Source organism: Gobius niger (genome assembly GCF_951799975.1).
Source record: "Gobius niger genome assembly, chromosome: 5".
NCBI lineage: Eukaryota > Metazoa > Chordata > Actinopteri > Gobiiformes > Gobiidae > Gobius > Gobius niger.
In genome coordinates, this window is record NC_136856.1 from 29,917,664 (window position 1) to 29,938,447 (window position 20,784).

The 20,784-nt window shown below is 42.8% G+C and overlaps 1 long non-coding RNA gene across 1 annotated transcript in view; it reads right to left on the minus strand.

The window, feature by feature from the left end:
- Positions 1–1,771: 1,771 nt before the first annotated feature.
- The window catches only part of LOC306963695, a 221,374-nt gene continuing 202,361 nt past the window's right edge, over positions 1,772–20,784 (minus strand). Inside the window, exon 2 of the long non-coding RNA XR_013792920.1 lies at positions 1,772–1,975. This is a non-coding gene — a long non-coding RNA (uncharacterized lncRNA). The remainder of the gene's footprint in view (positions 1,976–20,784) is intronic.

The window sequence follows — 20,784 nt, forward strand, 5'->3', positions numbered from 1 at the left end:
GATTCTGTTGCAATGCCAAAATAGATTCTGTCTCAAACCATCTTGTTTCTTTAGCTATGATTATCAGCTTAAAGGAGAGGTTTGTGGGTTTAAGATGGAGATGAACTGCAGACTGACGGCCATTAGTGCTTTCTCTTCTGCATCCTGCTGCCAAATGTATGCTCATTACGAGTGCTGCTCATGAAGAGAGACTAAACGCACACTTCTTCTGCAGCGCACACATGACGGGTTTCCAACTCATCATCTGTGCTGGGTTGTTTAAGAATAAAGGATGTTTTGCCTCCAACCCGACTAGCTTCGTCAGCTTAAAGGATTACTCACACTCTTTTTTGTTTCTTTCAATTAACTTCTGTAATCTTCATGAACCCAAGACTCTTAAAATTCTTTCTCACTAAATCAACGCCACTATAGATGAAAATACTGTGTGCAGTGAAAATACCAAGGGAAGTGTCCTTGGCGCGCTGACGTCATCTCAACAGAATCCAAACACGAGGCCACACGATGACATGCAGCGCGGAAGGAAGGTGATGCCGTGCCGACCTTGAAAATGAAGCGGCGGTCCGGGTGATTGCGTCGCCTGGTTAAAAAGCTGAAAATAAAAGGACGGATGGCGCATGATGCCATCGAGTCGCCTTTAATTTCTCGAGTTGTTTGGTGAGAGATTGAGAGCCAAGGAAGCGAGGCGGATCTGAGAGGGAAGAATCCGAATGAAAAGTTAATTCAGTACGCAACAAAGCGCCAGAGGTGGGGCTTTGATCTCGCGCAGGCCAGGCGAGTGCAAGTGTCTGTTTCGGCATGTTCCCACTCAGGCGGCTCTTCACACAATGGAGACGGGGAACAAATCCGTCTGGCAGAATAACCACTTCAAGTCTAGGGCCAACTACATCTACGTGAGAGTCTGAGATTTAAAAAAAAAAAGGGTTCCAGAAGAAAATATTGAACCAACTGAAGGATATCAGTGATGTGAACATTGTGCGCATGCCCGTAGAATATAAATAAGGGGTTACTTCCCTTTGCTCGAGCCAACGGACCCCTTTCCCTGACACCAGGCACTATGCCTATAACCTCTGTAACAAGTGCTAACTGCCCTTGTGTGTGGCATAAAGCACGGTGACAAAAGTGCATCGTGATATGGATCCGTGGTGAGTGTCAGAGCGGCCGTTTGTAAATTTCTTCCGTTTCCACTTCGATAAATACCTAGCAAGCTATTGTTTTTTTTATAGGTGATTTTCGCTTTTTTGCAGAATCTGTCAGTTGAGATCACGGAGAAGCTTCTCGTGTTTAAGCTAGCAGTATTGGTATATTTAAAAGTGTAAACTTTCAGGTTCAAACCGGCTTGTTTGGGGAGATTTCGGAGCGTGACTTTGTCTGTGTGTATTTTCATACTGGGTAAACACCGGGTTGTGTTTCTTTTGTTATTGCCCCCCGCCCTGCAGTGTGGCTACTTATAATGCGCTCTGGCCGGCTCTCTCTGATATCAAAATTCAATGAAGATGGACGCCGCAAAGATTGTAGCAGACGAGCTGAACGGTGGACGTTACAGTGAACATGTTTGGAAGAACTTCAGCGAGGTGGATTTATTAATCACGGATTTTTGGCGCCGCTTCCTCATGAAGAGCCTTGATAGCAAAGCAGCGACAGCGGGACAGAGACGCTGCTTTGCTTCCCAGCGGCAGCTTCAGTGCTAAAAAAAAAAAAGCTTCTCGCAAAGCACCAAACTGTAAGTGTATCTTTTTGTTACGGTGGATTTTGCGTTTCCGTTGATCTCTGATGTCTCGCTCTGTCAACAAAACATCTGCCTGTTTCCACGTTAGAATACGCTTGTCTCCTGTTTCTTCTTGTTGTTTGGGGAGGAGGCACCGCTGCTTTGGTTTGCGTTGTTGACACATCCTTTAGTGAACAAATGCCACGCAAAAAAGGCAGTTTTATACATACACCTATTGTGGATCAGTTTATGTGCGTTTGAGTGAGTGAACTCAAGGCCTTAGGACTGACCCCACACACATGACACGACAGGGGGGAGCTTTGCAGCGGGATGGGTTTTCTACATGAGCTGTAAATGAGCCCTATCAGCAGAGAGAGGTGAGAACTGCCCAAACTTTACAGGCCGTTTACTCACCGTTGAGATATTTTGAGTTCCTGTCATTCAAATTGCATTCAAATGTTCACATCTTCACCAAATATTATCAGATTTCCATGTGTGACACATTGTTGGAAACTTTGGAGACTACACTTTCATATTCTATGTCCAACTTAAAATGCCCCAAAACCGAGTTGTGTCCCCCGTTCTCATGATCGGTCACAAATCTCATATTGGAGTGATGCCGTGTCGTGGTAAGTTACTCTTAAGCGCTGGTTGTTAATGTAAAGTATGTTGTGTTTCACTCTTAGGCTCCCGATGCACTACTTTTTGGTTCTCAATGCAGTCCAGCTGGGTTTGCGACTAGACTCTCAACAAGAACTACCTGTCTGCCCTGATGAAGACCTAATCCCTCGAAAATAAAGGACTTTTACTTGAAAGTCGGTTGTGCCTCGGACCTCCTTTTTTTCTTCAAACCTAGCTTTTTGGCGTACGGAGGCTGGAAGAGCACCTGACTGGCAAAGATACCTAACCCACAGCAGCGCTCACTCGCCCTCTTGCCCAATAACTATCTGGTATATCAAAGACAAAGCTGCTGAATGTATGTTGCTAACGAGAATAAGAATGGTTTGTGTCATTTGAGGTTATTAATAGTATTATTGAGTCAGATATACAGGTCCAGCTATTTTGTCTTTAAGTCAGACTAGACTGTTTTTATTATAATGATAGTATAATGTAATTATTATCATTGTCGTAAATAATCTCAGCAGTAGTTTCATATTTTCCTTTTAACTGAGCAGTAAAGCTTGTCCATTTTACGTTGACATTTAACAGATATATTCAATAAAACATCTGCCAAAGAACGCGGTTTATTAAAACTTTACCCTTCTAGGGTTAACACATTCGGTCCTGAGTTTTCGAATTGCAGTGACCTTCTTGTTCACGGCAAGAAGGTCCTGAATTCGACATACAGACTGTGCAGGCCTTTCTGTGTGAAGTTTGCATGTTTCTCTCCCTGTGTCTCATGAGTTTCCTCCAAGTGCTCTGGTTTCCCCCTCAATGGAAAACTGTGCCCCAGCGGCATCAATAAAGTACACCTTTCTTTCTGGTCCTCATCCATTCTTTGATTACCAACTGCAAAAAACAGCATTTCCTTCGTCCAGCTCGTCAAAATAATCCAGAATGTTACACAATGTGCCTTTAAGGTTGAATATAGTCAAAAAGGGTAAAAATCAATGCTTATTTCTTATCATCAAACTTATATAAATGTTCACTGCAGAAACAAAGACCTAGACCCACATGTGAACGTGAGTCTGAAGCCTCTCTCTTTCAAGGTCAACAAAGGAAAAAAGGCATACAAACCAGGGAAAAACTTGTATCTGCCTGGTTGTTTTCCTGCAGAATAACTGGCGTCTGCATGCTCCCTCAGACCGAGGCCTGGGTGCATTGTAAATGCCTTATCTCCGCGCGGCACAGGTGGGCTCGGCTCCTTCTCACCGCAATCAATTCCCGCCGTCAGCAGAAATCCGCCTTTATCTACGGCGTTCGGAGCGCTCACTCTGGTTTATGTCGCCGGTGGATGTACTGCGCGGGGGTTTTGAAGAACAGATGCCCCGCGTCAGGCCGGCACCGCTCCGTCACTTTCCCTGATGTACGGCGGGCTCAGGATCACACCCCGGGTCTGCACAGCACAGAGCTGCAGGGCACATGCGTCACTCCGCCTTCATATGTGACACGAGAATGGACGGCTTTGATAAGCAAAACTAGATTCAGCGCAACTCAGGGAGACTTCACACTCAAAGAGATGGGTTTAGTGTGTGAATTCAAGCTGGGGTTTCGGACAAGACTCTTTATCACTAAGGCAGGGGTGTCCAAAGAGCGGCCCGAGGGCCAAATGCGGCCCTCAGACCAATTTTTGGTGGCCCTCTGCCTTTTTTCTGTATCGGGACACATCATCAGAGATAGTCCTTTTTTGAAATGTAATAATTCCACACAATTCTAACCAAACAACTAACCTTTTACTGTGAGACAGAGCTGGCATGAAGGTTTTGAGCAGATATAAAGGTGTGGGGCGCAATTTAAACCTCTGCTAGTCAAAGGTTTTGCGGCACTAACCACCGATCTATGGCCCTTCACCCTATGTACGCTTCAGTATGCGGCCCCCCAAGTTTGGACACCCCTGCACTAAGGGGACATATTAACTATTTGAGTTTCAGAACATGGGGTAGCATTGTTCCCCTGTCAAAAACATTCCTGGAGTAAAGTCAATTATCTTCAATTAGGGCCCGACTTATATATCGGCCAGCTGATATATCGGGCCGATATTTCGGCATTTTCTATATCAGCAAGTGGCCTACATCTGAACTTAAAGTGATTGAGACTTCCTGTTTTTTGCATCAGCCAATCAAAATCCCTCATTATCGGCCTAAGAAAAAACAATCAACCTCTATTACATATATTTCTATGATTGAAACCTTTACTATAATAATAAAAGTGTAACTATAGGCTATTTGAGAGGTAAAAAAAACTAACAAACATCAAATTTAATTACTTAAAATATCAGCCTATCTATTGGATATCGGCCATGCCAACCCCCTTCATATAGATATTGTATCAGACCCCAAAAGCTCATATCGGTCGGGTCCTAAAGATAAATGTTCAATCGTGTAGGTTCACTTTGGTGTTTGGGGAACAGAAACTTAAGGAAGAAAAGCAAAAAACAACATTCACATGGCACTATTCACTCATCCAAATACCTTTAAAACGTCTGTAAAACACATTAAAAAAGAAGTGAGCACCCTGAAGGAGGTTGTTTTTTGGCGGCTTATGCGTGGAAATAATAAACACTCAGCAGGCAATGTTTAAAAAAATAAATAATAATAATTATTAAATAAGCATTTTTGTAGGTTTAAACCAGAACCTGCCAGGTTAGGGTTAGCAATTATGTATACCAGCTGTGCTGCAACCCACCTCCACCCCATCACCGCCTATGGATTCTCCCATCGCACATCCTTCTCCATCCTCCCATGCCACCATTAGTGTCCAGGCTACAGGAAAGACAATCAACCAACCGGCCCATGCATACTAACAACAATTCATAACACCTATGTCACCTATGCCAAAATGTATGACAATAATGCTTTCTAATCGTCGCTTATGTTTCTGTCCGAGTCTCACGTATAATTGGGTTGTGTTCCTTTCTACTACTGAATGGCTGGCAAGATTTTCCAACGCTGTGTCCTTGGGCCGGGCCTGGCTCAGGTTAAAAGGTTACAGAGCAGAGTGCCAATTGATGGTGCAGAAATGGCTTTTAACTGCTGACGTTTCCCCCTTACCCCCTTACTCTAACCTCTCCATCACTTTGCAAATAGTTTTTCGACAAATGAATGTGTCCGATGTCACTTCCCTTCTTCCTGCAAATTCCAGCTCCACGCTGCCCATAAATGGGGGCACACATGGAGGCTGATAGTTCACCGTGGGCAACACTGTAATGGTAAAGCAGAAACCGCTGTATTTCACTGATTGAAAAGAAAAAGAAAAGAAAATGTTCCACCCACTGTACTGCCTTCCCTTGTTTCGCTGGGAGTTAAGCTGAATAAAACAAATGGACCCATACCAAGAAGGCACAAGTATCAATATTTAAAGGTCCTATATCATGCAAAAGCGACCTTTTAGAGCTTTTAGCCATGTTATGTTATTTCCTTATCAAAAACATCCCCAGAATGGTTTTTGGCTTCATTCACGCAGTTCTAAGCAATCCTACTGAATCCTGCTCTCTGAGCAGCTACGCTTGCTCAGTTGTATCGTCACAGCGGAACGGAAGTGCTCGACGTCTGTAATGTAATGCCTTACAGCCTGATTTTAATTTGTAAAACAGCTTTTTCATTATTTCTGTCGTAAGAAAGAAACAAAAAACAACAAAAAAAGAGGATGTGCCCGAGGTGCTTCCAGGTAAAGATGGAGCTCGTTGTAAACTATTCTGGACACACCTGTTCTTTTTCTCACCTAACGATAATGTCACGGAGAAAAAGAGGCGCGTTTGGCTACGAAGAATTTATTCAACCTTCCTAAAGAAGAGGCCACTCGTCAGAAGTGAACCTTCGCCAGAATCAAAGTGGATTAATTTTTATAACCAACGCGAGTCCCATCACATAAACAGCGATGGACCAGAGCGGTGAGTCAGTCCAAACGTGTGTTAGCTTGTGTGTTAGTCATTTATGAAGCTGTGTTGCAGATGTCAACTCCTTGTAATTGCATCGTGAAGTAACTTCACTTATTGCTGTTTATTTATATTACGGTAAAGTTGTATGTGCGGAGAGAGGGGTCGGAGTTAAAGAGGGGGTATTATGCTTTTTTCAGCCACATAGCACCAGTCTATAGCACACTACAATGATGACGAAACCTTCTGTTGGTCTGTCAATGCAGTAAATTAGAATAACTGCCTTGTATAAAATTGCTCTTTCAAAATGGCAGTAGCAAATGGCTTGAAATAGGCCCCTGTCTCTTTAAGAACCTCTGACCCTTTCCGACACGCCACACGCTGTCTGTGGCATCACAACACTTTCTCCACAGTATTGAAACTACGATCGGTGCATTTTATTTTTTATTGTTGGAAAGGACCTACTGTTTATCACTTTGGGAACAACAGGATGGCCACACAGGATGTGATTTGAAGACGAACCTTCCACACCGGACGCTTGGAAGGGGCTCTTGCCTGAAAAATAACTGCTGTTTGGAGGCTCTCTCTTTGCATCTGCCATGCCCTGTGGATCTCTAACTATACCCCCATGGACGACACCAGGATCTGCAGGAGCCCATACGATTCAAAAGACGGACATTATCTCCGCAGGTGGACAATGGTTTTTCGAGGTTACCCCGTTAGCTTGTTATAATCAACTACAGCTCATTGTTGATGAAAAGTCTGCAATAAACCACAAATGTGTAAAGCCAGGCTCATTGTGTGATCATCGTAAAGGCTGCTTCGAGTAGTTGCTGCTTTATTGACGTTATTTGTGCATAATATGCTGCCTGTTTTCAATGAATGTTGTGAAGGTGAAGGTTGTTAGCTTGTCGCGGCTAATAGTGCCTTAGCTCCGGGAGAAACCACTCGGCTACGACTCACTGTAGATGAAATGTGAGCAATAAACTACAAAATCAACAAGCCAGGCTCCGTGTGTGATCATCATAAAGGCTGCTTCAAGCAGTTGCCTGTTTTAGTGGCGTTTTTAGTGCATAATATGCTGCTTGTATTCAGTGAATTTTCCCGTTAGCTTGTCGCGGCTAGCTTGTTAGCTCCGGGAGAAAGCCACTCGTCTATGACCCATTGTAGATGAAATGTGAGCAATAAACTTCCAAATCAACAAGCCTGGCTCCGTGTGTGATCATTGTTAAACGGTTCTTTATGTGTGTGGTGGTTTTATTGACTTTATTTGTGCATATTTCTCGTTTCCACGTGATGACTCGAGGTTTAGCTTAGCATTAGCTTTCTCCGGAGGCTCTGTGCATCATCAAGGCCCTAAGACATTCCCAGCTCAGAACCAGCCGCTGAAATAAGTGTTCTTGTCACCGGTTTGAATCCTGGGTGTTTCGGTAACAGAAACACTGATGTGTGTCTTTGTAAAAGTTTCAGAACTGCTGTAACTCCGGTTCACAACACATGAAGCTAAACCTCCATGATGACTGTTTACATCTTAGGACTAGACACTGCGGGGAGGGGGTTCTGCTGAGGGGCAGTGGTTGGTTACTCGGCTGGTGACGAAAGGTCGGAGGCGTATCCTGGAGGTCGAGGGCGTTCCCTGAAGGAATCAGGCGTTTTATCCCTAAAATGGCCGCCATCAGAGTTTTTACAGACTACTCGAAAATACGTGAATGTGCTAAGGCAACACTTCAGGCATGTTTTTAATGAGGGAATGACATCATAACATGATGTAAAGCTTGAAAAAGTCGATTTTGCAACTGAATCGAAGCGTTGTGTCTTCCGGGTTTGAAAAATACCTCCAGAAAACCCTTATATTTATCACAAAAATGAGTGCTCCATAATGGTAGAGGTACAATATATCAACCGCTCTTTGTCTGACCCGTTACCTATAGGACCTGTTTGCCATGGGAGACCCTACCAGGGGCACGAGGCCCCCGACAACAGAGCCCCCAGGATCATTCAGGTGCTCAAACCCCTCCACCACGTTAAGGTGGCGGTTTCAGGAGGGGATGTTATGTGATCCGTATTATAATTGTATTTTTGTTTGCAAAAAAAGACAGAATAATAAGTTAACTATTAATGGTTTCAAGAAGGGGGAGTTCATGGGTTCCTCCAACGTTTTTTAAGTGAAATGGATGTTTTTATATTTTATATGAACTGTTGCCTTCAAAATAATAAGCCTCTGCCTTACATTTACATGTAGCTACAACTGCAAACAATGTTACTGAATATAAGCCAGCTATACTGCACCTACATGAAAAACTAAAAATAGTGCTCTGGGCTTTAGAGAATATGTAAACATAAGAGCAAACATTGCCTACACATACATTCATCCACCTGAACAGAAGAACACACCATGACCTCTGTATTGACCCAGAGTAACTGTGTACAGGCAAAAGTACATCAACAACCTTCAGCTTACAACATAAAGCCCTGTTCAAAGGCCCTTTTACAAGCACAGCATTGGCAGGCGATAAGCAGCTATGTTTATTGATATTGCGCAAGAATATCAATATAAAGAAGAAGAACTTTATTTATATAGTGCCTTTCAGAGACATCGTCACAAAGCGCCTTACATGAGACAATTATACATTCACTCCATTCCCCTGAGGGAGACTGCACACATCTGTGCCAACGGTCCCTCTGACCACCACCATGCATTCACTCACACACATCATTCATCCTGGCCTATTGTACATGTTTTTAGTGATAGGGGAAACTGGAGTACCCGGAGGAAACGTAGGCAGACACTGGAAGAACATGCAAAGTCCCGTCTAGGTGGGAATTGAACCCGGAGCCTCTAGCTGCAAAGCATGAGTGCGAACCGCTGTACTACCGCATCGTGCCCCGACATCTTTGATGGGTACGTGCACAAGAACAATGTGTTTTTTTTAACTGAAAACCCATCATCCCGAAAATCTCTGTCAAGACGCTTTTGAAGTTGTTAACCGATTAGGTTCTGCAAAAACACAACACAAAACTACTGACTGTGTATCTATCTGTGGCAAATTTGCATAGTCATATTCAGTCATATTCAGTCTAGCACAGACAACATGTTGCTAGTTTCAATAAAGAAAGATTTTAAAACATTTAGGCACAGTAAAGTATTTTCCAAGATGTTGACATTGGTACATCACTGTGGACGACTCTCACACTGTGCTAGTGACGAGCTGGGCTTACATGTGTTCGAGGGTTTACAGTCAATTTCAGTGCTTCTAAATATTTCTGTCGCTATTGTCATTTTTTCCGCAGTTTCAGGGTGAAGACCCTAATGTATGTGGAGATGTGAGTGTAAATAACTATGACACAGCCGTTGACCACTTGACAATCAATACTCCTCAAGTAGACAGAGTTAAGTTCCGCTCTTTCATGTCTGTCAGCCAGACTTGCGCATCTTGACCATCATCTTTGTGAAGGAATCATCTCATCATGTGTCGCTTTAATGAAATATTTCATTAAAACTAAGAAATGGTGGGCATACTGTCTGCTAAACTGAAACAGTAAAATTGATTAGATGCCTGTGCCAAATCTTGTGAAGATAATCCCATGGGGCAAAACTCTCAGGGCAGGCTATCTAAAATTGGAACCTTTTGAGACTGCCCCCTCTTATATACAAAGTGTCTAATGAGACTGTGTCTAATGAGACGTGTGGCAGCTCAAGGATATTGTTGACATGGTCTGTGCCCAAAAGATCCCCAGCCTCAGTTAGTACACCTGAAATAGTGGATACACTACTTGAGAAGTGTATCCAAAATCTGTTTTCTGAAACCAAGACATCACTATTGGGGAACTATGCACGCCTCATTAGTACATTTGGCCCTCTTATTTGTCTGTGGACCATGCGCTTTGAGAGTAAGAACAGCTACTTTAAAAGGTGTGCAAGACACTTGAAAAACGTAGAGAACCTTTGCCTCACACTCTGACAGACAACAACTGCTGCAGGCCTATCTTTCGGCAGCCACAGCAAGTCATGAGTTCTTTCAAATAAAGGGTAATAGTACTCAATTTGACCAATGTTTCTACAGTGAAAACATTGAGGATGCTGTCAGTCATTCTGGTTTTACAGAAACAAGCACAAAGGCAACTACTGAGATAGTTTATAAAGGACCAACACACCAACATGTGGACCGTTTGCTGTAAAAAATTGACATGGTTCATTTAGTTGTTTAACAGTGCGTGTCAACATTTCTCTTTAAGGAAAACGACAGGGTTAGGGTTTTTACTATTGTTGTTACAGTGCATTTACATTTACTTTTATAACGTACGAAAAATTAAATCCAGCCACAGGGGCTCATAAGCATGTGAAGTGCTTCTTGATTCAGTTTACTCACTCTGATGCTCTGGACGTTGATGCCGTTCTCTTTCCTGTGTGGTGCGAGCTGAGCTGTGGAGCTTGATCCGGACTCTGTGGGAGCAGAAAAAGGGCTCAATCAATAGCCTTTTTTAGCGGAAAGAGGGCATGTGGAGCTTTTCTCAATAATGAAAATTGCTATGTTTGTTTTTGAGGAGCTAGTTTAGCACATGATGGCACTTCCACACCTTCTTTCTGTGTACACCGGCTCCAGTGTGAGTTTTGTCAATGCAGTGTGCATATGGGCGAGGAGTACAGCAACTGCAACTCTCTCTCTGGGTGATCACATTTAACAGCCCCAGGTTCTCTGTGTACACACTACAGTGAATAGGGAAGGGAAGTCAGCTGCTGCCAAATGCTCCCGGTATTATACGCAGAATGGTAATAAGATTAAAAATATCGTGTATAGGGCTGTGGTGCTGTATTTGTAGAAGCCATTTCTTATTGGAACCAGATTGCAGCAAGGTTGATTCGTGTCCAAGCACACACTGTTGTGTTCTTTGGTTGTATTAATTAATAAATAACTTTTTTTTTAAATAGACGTTCAGCTCATTTTTATGTTAAAAACTGTGTTAGAAATGTTTGTGCAGATGAGCAGCATGGAGATGTTAGCATTGGTCATTTAAAGGGGCTAGATGCAAGTTAGCCATTTTATGCTCACTACTGCTACCTCAGGTCATACATGTTACTGCACCTTCTATAGTAAGCTCGTGCATGACGGCACTTCGGACCCGAATTAACACCTTTTTGAGTGACAGTGCAGGATTTTAGAGGCAGTTGTGGTGAACAGGTCTGGGCTCATTCTACACATTGATGGAACATGTAGGGGGAGGAAAATACATAATTTTGACATCTTTAAACTCTGTATTGTCCCTTTTATGCATGTATACTCCTCCAGACCCCCAAAAATGTCTCTTAAAAGGTCACAGATCAGCACTTCCTTTGTAATGACACTTCCAGGAATCTGCTCCAAATGCGGGACCCGCGCATCACTAGCAGGTACAATTCATGGCGCCCCATAGACCGTAAAAAATAATAGACAACTCCTTCTCACTCCTCCCCGTTTCCCATAATAAATATGTTAATGACGGATTTACAGACTCCTCCTACCCTGCTGTGACGGAGCATGTTCCTAAAAAGGGCATAAGGGCGGGTCTTCACTGTAGACTCAGTGCTCGCAGGACATGTAGTTCAGATGGAGCAGTGCCTGTACCATTAGCTCTATTGCTAATGGCCTGTCAATCAAAGTCCGGCCATGAGTAGTATACGAGATTTCTAAAAAAAAATCTCGCGAAAACCTGCAAAAAGTTAGCCTAGCCTTAGCCATCCGTAAACTCGAGTCAATTAAAATTGCCCTGCATGTACGTCTGGGCTTGATCTCAGTGGCCACGTTACATCGGTTGACGTTCTACCTACCATTCAGTGAGCGGGGGAGGTGGGGCTTGTAGGTGATGTCAGGCGTTTGTGCCGATTTGCGGGTTGTAGTTTGGCAATGGAATCTCTTCAATCCGTGTCCCCAATGTCCCCAAGAGTTATGATGGCTGCTTCACTCACTCGGGAACATTACCTACGTCACGACCAAACGCTAGCGAAAATCAGATCCAATCGTTTCAAAGGAGTTCAACAGAGCTCAATTGAGAAAGTCCAGACCCTTATACGAAACGTAGTACGAGGGCATGGTAAAACCAGGCTAGCGAAAAGTACAAGAAAATTAGAAACCAGGCCTTAAAGTTGTTTTTAACATGTCTAAAGTGCAATGCTTTCCAATGGGGGACTAGCTGCTATATGGAGGTACTACAGCAATGGCGGACTAATGGTGGCCTCTAGTGTCACAGTCTCGAAGCAGAGCAGCCAGCGGCCCCCATGGAAACTTCCGGAATAAGGTAAATAGCGCTGTGTCTGAATGACGTCACCGCAATGGCCACTGTTTTGGTTTGGGCGGCTATTTGGCTGAAATTGACACGGAAATGCTAGTTGATTGTCGCAGAGAGGAAATCAATACGGCCGGACAGAATTTGTCTGAATGTAATGAGATACGCATCGGTCAGTCGAGCTATGTTAAGCACAATCAGGAAACCAGACACAACCCTATTTCTTACAACCACAAATGGCAGTTAAGAAAAACTATATTCAATCATTAACATTTGAACATTTTGTGTGTTATGACATGATTCCCCCGGCTAAAGCTTGGCGGTGAAGTCTTTTCTACTCGTTTATATACAGTCTACCATTGCAGGCTGGTGAAGGCCTGTTGCATCATCCTCAACTCACAAAAGAGCAGGTCGGGGCCTCTTGAGGAAAATGGCCACAACTTTGCAAGAAAGTTGGTCATGACAGTACGTTTTAATTCAATATTGTAAAAGAAATGCACTAACACAAAATAACCTTTGTAAAATGCAGTCTTATTGTTTTAATTTTTAATGTTATGGGAATGTCTCATCTGTAACATTGCTTAGTTTTTCACATTGATTGAATTTTTGATCCGGGGTGCCTAAACCTTTGCCGATATGTGCAATAAAGCTTGTCTAATCCTTTTACTCCCTCCATAATGTTATTTCCGGGGCTGTTTGTTCATCTGATGAGTATCGTATATCAATGTAAGTGACTCCTTTATGACCCTGCACAAACTTTTAAAACCAGTGGACACATAGGCCCAGGGCAAAACACAACCAATCGAGTAACAACAGTGTCCGCTGTAATCCAACGTGTCCTGGGGGCGAGGGCTAAGTACAGGCTAATCAGATTCCATCAGGCTGAATTGACCGGAAAGTAATGGGCGTCGAGGAGAAGACGGTATGGGCGAGGGTCTAGACATCAGAGAGGGATGGAGGTTGTCTTGGAGATGAAAGTTCTAGGTCGATTTCGTCTTGTTGGTATGGATTTCTGAGAGAAGCGCGGCGCGGCGAGAACAAGAGAAAAGTCAACGCTGGGCTGGAAATAGGAGGAGATGGTAAGGTCGACAAAGGGTTGTCTTAGTTTATATATAAGAGCCACTTGAAAGTGTGTGTTAGTTGAAAGTTAGCTTCTTTTTTTTTTTTACAAGAAAGGCTATGTTCTCCCCTGTACCTGGGTGCAGGGGAGAACAGAATGACATTCCAGTGCAAAAACCATATCAATCTGGAAAGGCTTTAAATTGATTGAGAAGAGGTCGTCACACTTTTATCAGGATAGTTGCAAAATCCTGAATGACAAGGTTATTCCACCAATGGATTTCTTCTTCCCTAATGGCACAGGCATATTCGAAGATGGCAAGGCCAGGATTCATCGGGCTCACATTGTGAAAGAGTTGTTCAGGGAGCAGGAAACATCATTGTCACAGATGGATTTGCCGCAATAAACGATAATATTGAGTATAATGCACATACTGTAGACAATAAATATAAAACTGTTAGCAACTGTTTTAATGGAAATGTATTGAACTTTTGGCATTCAATATTATTAACACCTTACACCAAACAAAGTGCGAACTAGAAAGGTTGACATAATGGACACTGTATCCATCTGTGTTTCTCTGTGTTTGAACTAGGCCTGTCACAACATTTTAAATATATCATCTTTAATAGTAACCCAATAACAATAACATTGATATTTCATCTACATTATTCTCGTTAAATATTTCCTGACAAAAACTCACTTCTGTGTTAAATTAAACCTGTTTAGAATATGATGTATATTAAATGTATGGATCCAGATAATACGTGCATTACTGCAAAAATAGAGTTGCCTATATGTATTTAGTTTTTCCTTTTCTTTTCAAAATAACCTCCTGCACACATGGCTGTCAGAGAGAAGCAGCTTTTTTTGGGAAACTTGTTGACTGTCAAAGCGCTGCAGCTTTTCTCTGGCTTTTGAACAGTGCAGAACAGTCGTCTCAGCACTGAGGACTGTTCTGAGGACTATCGCGCTTCTGTTTGGATAGTTGGCTCAAAAGCTCGGGTTTCTCTCGTGAACGGTAGCTCTGATTAGCTCTGATGCACTGACTGGGCGGTGGTTTCCTTTCGTCCTCACGTTGGACATACCTGCAGTGCGGAATAGCGTTATAATTCTCTGTGTGATGCATTAATTTGGCTGGAATTCCAAATGTTTTCACACGAGTCCTTCTTGCTCCGCGACATGGTTCACAGAAAGTGTCGGAATCAGCAAAGAATCTTTAAAAGCAGCGCTGATCTATAAAGGATCTGGATACTCGGCCGGACACGGACTCGGCTGATGTGCTCAATTCTGCCTTTACGCACAGGGGGACGGGTTGGATGGATGGTCCGCTCACTCAGAGCTGTGATAGCGTTTATTCTTCTGTATTTAATTTAAGCACACACAGCACGTGCGTTTACCGAGACTAAAAATGTGATTGTCCTTTATTTTACTTACCGAGCGATAAGTTGATATAGTAATTATCGTGACAGGCCTACAGGCGATGGGACTGAATTTCCAATCCAGCAGTGGAACGTGTGTCAAATGATAGCATGAGCCATTCAAAGATGGATATTTTTATTTAAACTAAAAATGTATATATCATGATAATCCGGTTTGCAGCGCAAGGTTTGATTCCCCCGAGGACATACAGCGGGAACCATATGATGACACACACTTTATAAAAAGACACATGCATTTTTTTCTCCCTGTCTGACATGAAACCAATTAACTTCTTTTTTTTACTATTTTTATTACTATTTTATAAAATATTTCTATTTGTCAAACGCCAGAAGAATGAGAGTTAGAATTTTCTACACAATTTGTATTACTTTTTTCAAAACCAAAAGTTTACATACATTAACATTTGGTAGAATTGCCTTTAAACTGTATAACTTGGGTCAAACAAGCTTCTCACAGTAGTTGGCATGAGTTTTGGGCCATTCCTCCAAACAGAACTGGTGTAGCTGACACACATTTGCAGGTCACCTTGCATGCACATGCCTTTTTCAGCTCTGCCCATATATTTAAAACTAGATTGAGATCAGGACTTTGTGATGATCACTTCAAAACATTGACTTTGTTATCCTTATCCACTTTGTAATCAGTATTGACCGTATGCTTTGGGAATTGTCTCCCAAGCTTTAACCAATGCCCGCTGGCTGCTCTGCTTTACACTATGGGCCGCCATTGCTGTAGTACCTCCATATAGCCGCTATCCCCCATTGGAATACATTGGACTTTAGACGTGTTAAAAACAACTTTGGAGCATAGTCCCTAATTTTTGGGAACTTGATACAGCTAGATATTCCTCCTGTGATAACGCTGGGTTAGTTACAATAAAAAGGACCAGGCTGGTTTTCGTAAGAAACATTTTAGAAATCTTGCATACTAATGAGGGCTGGACTGTTAGCATTGGAGCTGCGTGGCTACGACCGAACTCACGCAAGGGCCGAGTCTACAGTGAAGATCCCGCCCTTATGCCCTTTTTAGAAACATGCTTCGTCAAAGCTGGGGAGGAGGAGTCTGTAAATCTGCCATGATTTCCCCCTCGATCGTGGTCATTGTGGTAAACGGGGAGGAGTGAGCAGGAGTCGTCTATTCTTTTTAACAGTCTATGGCTTTAAGTTTCTGGCTGACATCAATATTTCCACACAGTGATCTTTTTTCATGATGTCATCTATTTTGTGAAGTGCACCAGTCCCTCCCGCAGCAAAACAACCCCACAGCATGATGCTGCCCCCCCCTATATTTCACAGTTGGGATTGTGTTCTCAGGCTTGTAAGATTCACCCTTTTTCCTCCAAACGTAACGATGGTCAATATGTCGTTTCTTTATTATTAACTCCAATCTGGCTTTTTGATGTTTCTTTTGGAGTAAGGGCTTCTTCCTGGCAGGGTACCCTCTCAGCCCATGTCGGTGCAGTATTTGTTTCACTCTGGATAATGACAAACTCTTACCAGGTTCAGCATCTTCACCAGGTCTTTTGCATTGTTCACATTTCAGACACAACACGTTCATCTCTGGGACACAGAACCCGCCTTCTTTCTGATCTGCGTGATGCCTGGTCATTTCCATCATTGTTTAATCCAATGAATCTGGCACCTTCAAGTGTCTTGAAATTGCACCCAAGGATGAACCAGACTTGTGCTTCCAAGGTCACGAAATTGTCATCTGGGCTTTCCCAAATTGTTTAAATGTATAGTAATCTTAGTGTATGTAAACTTTTGGTTTTGTAAAAAGAAAATTCTATCCCTCATTCTTCTTTGACAAATAGAAATATTTTTTTAAAATTCTAATTAACCTAAAAGAATTAGTTCTGGTTTCATGTTCTGGAGGGCTTGAGAACGAGGCTGCTGGTGAAACAAGGCCTCTGGATGGCATTGGAGGGCTGAATATAAGTCGAACCAACAAAATGTACATGATCAGACAAAAATATATAGGTTGCAGCTCTCCACGATGTTCCAAGCACTTGAGGCTGGCTTTTGTTGAATTTAAGCCGCGTTTCACTGAATAATATTTCAGCAGTGAGAGAATTAATCGCATTTATTTTGCACCTGAAGCCACGTTATGGCACGGGAGGGCATCCAACTACCCCTGCGGACAGAGGCAGCGGAAAACAGCAATTGGGTTTGCACCTGTCCGTTCTTGTGCCAATGAGTGGGGTATGTCCGGAAGAAACGATTTTATGTGTGGATTTGGAGCTGTTATTATTATTATTGCGTCTTTCTCACATCGGAGTTCTTTCATCAGTGTTTTGGACACACTCGTATTAAATGTAGGTGCATTGTTATTGACACAATATTCAGTATGACCATAAAAATCTACAAATTAGGTGCACCGTTGTATACGCCGCAAGGTTCATAGTGTGGGAAAGAAAGTATTAGTAGGAAATTACGATAAGCATAATATGCTAAATACATTTTTAGGTTTAAACTAATTTGGTGCCAGCGCTTCCCCTATTTCGAGAAATTTGCACTTTTTTTTTTCACTTCTCAGTTTGCCAAGGACTCACCCTGCACAGTGCCCTCTTGTATCCACAGAAATCACGACTCAAGATCTTCCTCGAGATTAAGGGAATTAGGTTGGTGGGGTTGACAGAATTTTCCATTCCAAAGGCCCCATGACTAAGGAACAGGATCTGAAAAAACATGGTTTGATAGGTGATTGATATAGAGTCAAAATTAACAGACCCTACTCAGTGCCTTGTCCTTGTGAACAAGTAGAGAGCTAAAGCAGGCTGACTTGCATTTTGGGGTTTATTATTAACCAAGGGACGCAGAGCAATTGAACTGTGCTGAGACTTGATGCCCTATCTTGTGTTTCTAAACTCACTGTGGTGTAACCGTTTCCGCCTAGGAGTGGCACATTGTGAAATCTTCAGGCTCCAGACCTGGCACATTGAGTGGACTGGATAACACCCATGGCCAATGGCGATTTTATGAGGAACAACCTTTTTTCCCCCAACCAGATTCTTTCAGTGGCGGTGGAGGAGTGTGGGTGAACACATGCTATTGTTTGTTTCCGCGTTTCGGCCAAATCCCGATCATTGACATCGACCCGCACCACAGCTGGACCGGCTGCGCATATTTCTCTCAGGACACTGGACACAGACAGCGTTTCACTCACGGTGAGATAAATAAAGCTTTCAGTTTGACCTGATAGAGCCCACTCCGGCATTGAGGTCTAATTGTCGGAGTGGAGGCATTCCCATTTTTTATCAAACGTCGTAGCACTCCAGCAACCATAACCTTACCTTAGCCCTAACCTTAAGGATAGGGGAGTTACAAACTAACCATAACCTTACCTTAGCCCTAACCTTAAGGATAGGGGAGTTACAAACTAACCATAACCTTACCTTAGCCCTAACCTTAAGGATAGGGGAGTTACAAACTAACCATAACCTTACCATAGCCCTAACCTTAAGGATAGGGGAGTTACAAACTAACCATAACCTTACCTTAGCCCTAACCCTAAGGATAGTGGAGTGCAAACTAACCATAACCTTACCATAGCCCTAACCTTAAGGATAGGGGAGTTACAAACTAACCATAACCTTACCTTAGCCCTAACCTTAAGGATAGGGGAGTTACAAACTAACCATAACCTTACCTTAGCCCTAACCTTAAGGATAGGGGAGTTACAAACTAACCATAACCTTACCATAGCCCTAACCTTAAGGATAGGGGAGTTACAAACTAACCATAACCTTACCTTAGCCCTAACCTTAAGGATAGTGGAATTTACAAACAGAACACGCTCAAAACTATTGTCGGAATAGAGGTATCAAAAAGTACAAGTTTCAGGGTTCATTTTGTCAGACACTAGGGTTAGAGAAGTTGAAATCTTTACTTTTACATGTTTCAGCCTAGTGTTTGACACTATTATCCTATTGTACACGTTTTTAGTGGTAGGGGAAACCAGAGTACCTGGGGGAAACCTACGCAAACACGAGGAGAACATGCAAACTCCACACAGAAAGGCCCCGTCCAGGTGGGAATTGAACCCGGGACCCGGACTGTGAAGCAGGAGCGCTAACCGCGGTGCTACCATGCCGCCGATAAAAGTCGATTGGCAAAAAGCTCTAAAAAGTCGATTTTGCATAATGCTCCCCCTTTAATGAGATTGGAAGTACATATATTGTCAGTGAATTTAGACTATTTTGTGATTCCTCATTTTGAATCATTGAACTTCACATCTGCGGTGTGTAGTGTTCTGATTCACAGCGAGTGCTTTTTGAAGAACACTATCTAATTACAGCTAATTATATCAACTGATAGCGCTCTCTTTGTCTAAGGTTGCCGCGTATCTTTCTCTTCCTCTTCAAAAAAGCCATTTCTTTTTCAATTTGCGCAGCCAGGTGATGCTCAGACTTTAGCATATTTAGCCTTTGTAATGCGTCGGGCCGGTGGTGTGAACTTTTTAAGGCCACTTTTTAATTAGCCGTGTTCCTCCGAGTGCGTCTGACTGTTTCCAAGCCCTAATTAAATCATTGTGCAGGTATTCAAAGCGTGATATGGTTCCCAGCAGAGCGGGCCGCGGCAAAAGTACTAAAGAACGAACAATTAACAATACATTTCTCTCCCGTCTGCGCATAAGATATGATTTTAGTGCATTTTAAAGCATGACTCTGAGCTATTGGTTGGAAATAGAAGACATGCACTTTGCGCGTTGGGAACAGTCCAATCCCGACTCAACATGTACACTTTAAGCTGCGTATCGAGGACAAATACAAGTTTCGCCAACCAATTCTCAGCATATTTAGACATGTTGTTCCTCATTTGAGAGCTCAGAACCTCTATAATCCGGTAATGGAGGCCTGCATAAGCACAACTTTGGACATAATTGGGTGGAGGATGAGCGATTTTGGCTGTGAGTATATTGATCAGAGAGTGTAAATGGTAAATGGTCTCAACTTATACAGCGCTTTTCCACCTACATTAGGCAGTCAAAGTGTTTTACAGCAAGGAACCACTCACCCATTCACACTCTCATTCATACACCCGTGTACACAGACACTGGAGGCAAGGTGGGTGAAGTGTCTTGCCCAAGGACACGACGACTAAGTAAAAGTAAACAACAGCCCAGAACACAGACAGATGTGAAATGCAGAGTAAACCGTAAAAGGCAGTAGCATTGAGATTATTTGTTTATTTATTTGGATCCCCATTAGCTGTCTCCAAATGGACGGCTACTCTTCCTCGGGTCCGGTGAAAAAACACACATACAAACCGCTCCTCAGTTATATGCACACATACATATAAAGAAATCTAAATACACACACATATTATATATACGGTATATATATATACACAAACAAACTTAGGTTTCCATCAGAAAATGTGTTTTCAATAGTCTTTTAAAAGAGAACTTTGTTTCAGCCTGTTTAACAGCTGGTGACAGTTTGTTCCATACAGTCACAGCTCTGAATAAGACCGACCTATGCACTGCTTCTGTTCTGGGTTTGGGGCGGGTCAAATGACCTTAAGTCGCTTGCCTGGTTGGATAGTTGTGCAGATCTCTCACATAATGTAAAAGGTTGTACAAATGAGTAGGTTTTGACTATTGCATATATTTCTGAAGAAAGTCATTAAATGACATTTCTTCTACTCTTCTACTCTGAGCCATGAGAGACGGGCATGATGCTCAGCTGCGCTCCGTCCCCCAGCCCAGAGCCAGCCTGGCAGCCTTGTTCTGTGCTGTCTGCAGTTTCACCATGTGTTTCTTGGCTGCACCGGACCACAC